Source organism: Pyrus communis, chromosome 1, assembly GCF_041283825.1.
Source record: "Pyrus communis isolate YQ-2024b chromosome 1, ASM4128382v1, whole genome shotgun sequence".
Lineage (NCBI taxonomy): Eukaryota > Viridiplantae > Streptophyta > Magnoliopsida > Rosales > Rosaceae > Pyrus > Pyrus communis.
This window is the reverse complement of record NC_142565.1, coordinates 10,962,690-10,969,432: the sequence shown is the minus strand read 5'-3', so window position 1 is coordinate 10,969,432 and position 6,743 is coordinate 10,962,690. Positions and strand designations below refer to the sequence as shown.

Below are 6,743 nucleotides of genomic sequence, written 5' to 3'. Positions count from 1 at the left end.
GTGAGGGCTAGTAATGGACTATTAATCCATTATCTTGGAGTTTGTTGATTCGACACTTGTTTCACATATTGACTCCTTATTTCACTTTTTGTTTTGCTTCGACACTTGTTTCACATATCATTTCACTAACAATGTGTGTGTCTTGTGCATTTACTACTCTTGGTGCACAAGTCCAAAACCGACCAAATTCCAAAGTTCTAACTTCTAACTATATGCCTTCAGTCAGCACCAAATCTTCATTCTTTCTATAATGGTGCTTCAGGGAAGCCTCATTCCTAGAAACATAACACATCCATTGAAGAAAAAATTAACACAAAAGCAAATACCTAACTAATAGGAAAAAGAAAAACAACTTTTTATATAGATAAAAAGAACCATCAATGATGTGCATGTACACATGTTAGTATCTTATTCATTAGAAACAAATGAAGTTGAGATAAGTCCTTATTTTATTAAATGGCATACACAACTGTGTGACAATAGAGTAATATTATGAAAATTAAATTTGTAGACAAAATTTGCAAACTAAATGATATGTCACCAATAGGAAATGAGTATATATTTATCAACGATTAAGTAATTATCTAATCATTAACTTTCATGTTATTTAGTTTATAAAATTTTGACTATAAATTTAATTTTCCTTACATTACTTAAGGCAATATTACCATGTGGCATGTCAGTTGAGAAAAAGTGATAGTTGTGGGAGTGTTTCATGAAAGGTGATGTATAAGGACCACCAAGAGGTACATTGCCGGTGTGGACGTGGTTGTGCAAGTTTTTACACGCTTGATGGTTCGGTATAATGTACAACATGCAAGCAATTACGACTCATTGACCAACACTACCACAATTAAATTATGTTATTTCCTTTCTTATGGGTCGGTTTTTCTACATTTGAATTTTGAAATGGACTTTTCCATCAAATTTTGCTTCCTGTGCAGCTTGCCAATCAATCTTCCACTGCCTATAAATCCACAACTGCCTTACCCTTTGCCTCACACTTCATTGCTTAAAAAAAAAAGCACTACTGTCGTTCCAGACTTCCAGTAGTATTATCATTCCTTCAAGCTATATAGCTTGTGTGTGTTCTTTGGAACCAAGAAAATGGCCTCATCTGCAAGTGAGAATCGCTTACTGTTATCCAAGATTGCAACCAATGAAAAACATGGTGAGGACTCGCCGTACTTCGACGGATGGAAGGCATACGATCAAAACCCATTTCACCCAACTGAAAATCCTGAAGGTGTTATCCAGATGGATCTGGCAGAAAATCAGGTTTGGACTACATTATTCTTTTTCTTCCCGTTTTAGTTTTTTTCAGGTATAAGGTGGTTAAGGGGGTGAGGGATTCGAACACTCGCCTTGAAGTCGGACAAATATTCACTACCACTTGAGCTACAAGCCTCAACCGTGACTCTGTTGTATTGGGCTTTTTCATAAGCTGCTTCCAGTGCTCCTTTGGTTATTTTGAAATTGTTGGAGCTATCACAATCGACCGGGACAATATGGACTCCAGTTCTCCATCTGAGGTCTCGGTAAAATCTGCAATTAGACATATCAAATCTTAATTAATTATTAATGAAACTAATTCAATCCATATATTAATCTTCTAAATTAGCTTGGTAACTTGTAACTAGCAATTTCTTCATAATTTGTACATATGGATATATGAAAATGAGAAGGGAAATTGAAGCTAATTAAAGAATTTTAACATTACGGTATAAAGATTAAGACTTTAAACAATTAAATATGAGAAGGAAACGAAGTTGGAGTTTTGCCTAAACATCCAGTTGTAACTACACAGACTAATCTGATTTGAATTATCATCCAATGTGAATGTATGGTTGAGGATTGATGCGTATGGCTTGATCTTCTAGTAAATTTCAACTATGGAGTCCATAGTCTTAACTAGTTCTTATGATATACATTAATAATATTGTATATGATCTTGAGGGCTGAGTATAGAATGATGAGTAAGTGGGCGAGATTCAAAATTAGGAACCTTTCTATAAATATAAAAGAAAAGGAGAAATTAGGTTCTCATCCCTTTATTTACTACCCCATTGATTAAAACCATATTCATTTTTAATTTTTTATCAAGGTTGATAAACATCATTAATTATTTCAATAACAAAAATATTTTTTATTTCTAAATATAGAAATGTTACATAGGGTATATTTATATTTATGGCTAAATTTTTAATCATATATTTTTATTTTTAGTTGGTACCCATTTTTAATTTGCAACCCTTTTTTAATTTGTACCAATTTTATTTTTAGTTTTAATTTGTACCTATATATTAATTTCTTTTTGTGCCCATATTTTTTGAACTTTTATTTGTATTTTTACCCATATTTTAAATTTATTTGTACCCATTTTAAATTTTTCTAAATGTACCTATTTTTTAATTTATTAGTACCTATATATTAATTTCAAATATGAAAAATTCTCAGACCAAAACATTATTTAAAAAAAGTATAGAAAATATTACAACTCTTTCTATCTCAAGGGGACCAAATCTGTTGACCTTTGATATAAGGGGCATTTTGATATAGATGCCTCAAATTTGAATTTTTTTAATCAAACATCTATAACTTTTAAACTTTTGATCAAACATTCTTCTACTAATTTTTAATTAAAAATTATGATTTTTATTGTATTTAATTAACCAACTAGTTCAGAAAATAATATCACAAATATTCTAAAATCACCATAAACATCCTATCTTATCTTATCATAATTCGTTCAAAATTGAATTTTTCTTATTCAAATAATTTGTTGTTTTAAATTCTAAAAACACATAAACATCATATTAACATACAATTATGAAATATAACATGCACATATATTAAATATAACGTACCAAACAGATATATTAAATATAACGTACCAATCATTTGGTACATTATTGGCACGTTATATAAATTTAATCTGGGTACGTATTTGTATTTTGGTACGTTATAAAATATTGCTTTTGGTACGTTATGCAATTCTTTATTTAGTACGTACCAAGTTATTAGTACGTTGTATTATCCTTATTTTGGTACGTACAAAACTTATGGTACGTTATGTGTAAGTTGTGTAACCCAAAAAACTACATCTCAATTTTAATTATAAACGACTCTTGTTTTTTTTATAATCTATATAAAATGTTGAGTTGGAAATTAGAAAAACTATATTTCATCCAATTAATCTTGAACCCCAGTAGATATAATTGAATCCTTAAATTGAGGAAGGGATGAGATTCCATAAAAATAGCAATAAATTAATGACTATTATTGAGTGCATTTTTTTTACATAGAAATGGATTTAAAAGGATTTATAAAATACTTAAATTAAGAATATACTTGGAATATAAAGTTGAAAAGTAACAGATGTTTAATTTAGAAAAATCTAAACTGAGACATCTGATTCTAATTTATCCTTAATATAAAAACCCAAATATATGTTTATCTTAAGGATTTCAAAACCCTTGTGGTCAAGTCGATGACTTGGCCTCCACAAGTTTCTTTCTACCAAATTCTTAAACCTACTACTGTATTGTGTGTACAAATTAAAACATGCGTAGTCAACCAAACGCAAAAGAAGAATGAAACTTTAACGAAAAGCTATCGGTATTGTTCACTTTAACGAAAAACTACATTTTTACACTAAAAAGTCAATCATGATACTATTCACTTTATCCTTTATTTTGTTCTTATCCTTAAAACTTAAAGTTTTCAATCCTTTTTTATTAGTTTTCCTAAAGAAAAATGATGGCTATTGGGGAATTAAGTACTCAACTATTAGAAAAGTACGTACGTAAACGTAAACAATTAAAACACAATATTTGAAATGAAAGACATAGAAGAAGCATCACGTACGCTAGATATTACGGTGAGGGGATAAGGAAAACATCTCCGGTGGCTCCTCCGCCACTCATAACTACGCGATGAGGATCAAATGTGACTCTACCACATCTTGCTTTCGACATGAACGTAGCAATGGCCTGAAAATTAATTAAGATCATGCAAGTAAATTATAATGGCAATTACTGAATAATTGATTTCCATGGACCATGCCATGCATGCATATGTGTATGTATACCTGTTTGAACTCTGGTAAGCCATGGTAGTCTTGAAAATTGGCCACGTTTCTGAACTTCTCAATTCCTTCAGCAGTGCAAATAGAGGCTTTGGGATTTTTCTTAATCCACTCTTCAACCAAGTCGAAGGAAAGCTGAAAACAGACAAAGTAAAACCATGCATTTTGTTAGCTTAATTTCTTCTTAACTCTAACGTAATTAAGTATAATACAACAGAGTCACGGTTGAGGCTGGTAGCTCAAGTGGTAGTGAATATTTTCTCCGACTTCAATGCGAAAGTTTGAATCCCTCCCCCCCTTAACCACCTTATAACTGAAATAAACTAAAACGGGAAGAAAAAGAATAACGTAGTCCAAACCTGATTTTCTGCCAGATCCATCTGGATAACACCTCAGGATTTTCAGTTGGGTGAAATGGTTTTTGATCGTACGCCTTCCATCCGTCGAAGTATGGCGAGTCCTCACCATGTTTTTCATTGGTTGCAATCTTGGATAACAGTAAGCGATTCTCACTTGCAGATGAGGCCATTTTCTTTGTTCCAAAGAACACACACAAACTATATAGCTAGAGGGAATGATAATACTACTGGAAGTCTGGAACGACAGTAGTGCTTATTTTTTTAAGCAATGAAGTGTGAGGCAAAGGGTAAGGCAGTTGTGGATTTATAGGCAGTGGAAGATTGACTGGCAAGCGGCACAGGAAGCAAACTTTGATGGAAAAGTCCATTTCAAAATTCGAATGTAGAAAAACCAACCCATAAGAAAGGAAATAACAGAATTCAATTGTGCCAGTGTTGGTCAATGAGTCGTAATTGCTTGCGTATTGTACATCATACCGAACCATCAAGCATGTAAAAACTTGTACAACCACGTCTACACCGGCAGTGCACCTCTTGGTGGTCCTTATACATCACCTTTCATGAAACAATCCTAGAACTCATCACTTTTTCTCAATTGACATGCCACATGGTAATATTGTAACAAATAATGTCAAGGAGACTAAATTTGTAGTTAAAATTTTATAAACTAAATGACATGAAAGTTAATAATTGGATTGTTACTTAACCGTTGATAAACATACTCATTTTCTATTGGTGACATATCATTTGGTTTACAAATTTACCTACAAATTGAATCTCCATATATAGCATTACTCTATCGTCACACAACAATATATCATTTAATCAAATAAGGGCTTATCTCAACTTCATTTGTTTCTAATGAATAAGATACTAACATGTACACATGCACATCATTGATGGTTCTTTTTATCTATATAAAAAGTTGTTTTTCATTTTTCTAGTAGTTAGGTATTTGCTTTTGTGTTAATTTTTTCTTCAATGGATGTGTTATGTTTCTAGGAATGAAGCTTCCCCCAAAGCACCATGAGAGAAAGAATGAAGATTTTGGTGCTGACTGAAAGCATATAGTTAGAAGTTAGAACTTTGGAATTTGGTCGGTTTTGGACTTGTGCACCAAGAGTAGTAAATGCACAAGACACACACATTGTTAGGACTTAAAATCTAAAGGGTATTACTATTTCCTTGAGGTTTCCTTTTCCTCCACGGTTGCTTTGTGAGATAATAATTTGGTCTCCACGTTAATGTGCTCCATTGCATTACTTTGCCATCTTTTCTAAAATTATTAATTAAATCCTTCGTGTGCTCAAATGCGAATGCAATTAAATACCTCATAAATAGTTGGAAAATCGACTTATATCATGATCCTGCCAAAAATAGCTGATGAGGAGTGAGGACATCTCATAAAATGTACTTTCCGGCCCCCTAACCTTTGTTGTAATATTTCACGCGGTGGTCTCTGGTAGTACAGAAAAGCCAAGCAAATCAAAAAGGTGGTTTGTGGACCGTGGGAGGGTGGAGAAGGTTGCTTCTTGTTACTCTATAAGGGTAGTACAAATTGCAAATTTTAGATTTAAAAGATAAAACATACACCCTGAAAGTGATATAGCACCAACCAAAGGCGATGATTGTGTATTTGACTTTAGCGCAAACAGTCGCTCGTATTAGTCATTGATTTTAAGCATCCCTTTCACATTTGCTAACGTATGTAATGGTTTACATGGCTGTACGGTTTGCTCTATAATAGTATAATTTCAACTTTTTATGTTGCTTAACTACCTTTCGAATCATTCAGTCAAATCATTTCCGTATCGCACTTTTAAACATTATGATACATTAAATTTATGAGACTATCGAAATGTATACATTCAAATATGAGTTTACGTAATCAACGATGAAATAAGATACAACATATAATTGAATGGTTTTACTACAAATTGCATCGAAGGTTTTTATTATAAAATCTAATCACACACCTATTGTGTTGTGCAACCCACACCTCTTTAATAAGACGATTTATCCACTTTGTAATTCCATTACATTATGTTTGGATGATGGAAATGAACTTAGAATTTAGTTAAAAGTCATAATTTTTAAAATTTTAAAATTTTTAATGGCATGTTTGGTACTCTACTTGAATCCAACGTTTTAAACTCAAAAACAATTTTCAAGTTTTAGGCTTTAAAAACTTGTTTGGTATGACTATTTTCAAAAACTGAACTCAAGACTAACTCAAAAATATAGTCTATTATCTAAAAACATAAAAAGTGAGTTTTTAAACCTAATGTCACTCATTT

At 31.9% G+C, this 6,743-nt stretch overlaps 1 pseudogene across 1 annotated transcript; it reads right to left on the bottom strand.

Moving 5' to 3' along the window:
* Nucleotides 1-834: 834 nt before the first annotated feature.
* LOC137719491 (1-aminocyclopropane-1-carboxylate synthase 1-like) lies at nucleotides 835-4,729 on the bottom strand (annotated as a pseudogene). The gene is made up of 4 exons (XR_015964309.1): nucleotides 4,447-4,729; nucleotides 4,091-4,222; nucleotides 3,868-3,992; nucleotides 835-1,545 (listed from the first exon to the last, which is right to left on the bottom strand). The product of XR_015964309.1 is annotated as a 1-aminocyclopropane-1-carboxylate synthase 1-like (transcript).
* Between the last annotated feature and the right edge of the window lie 2,014 nt (nucleotides 4,730-6,743).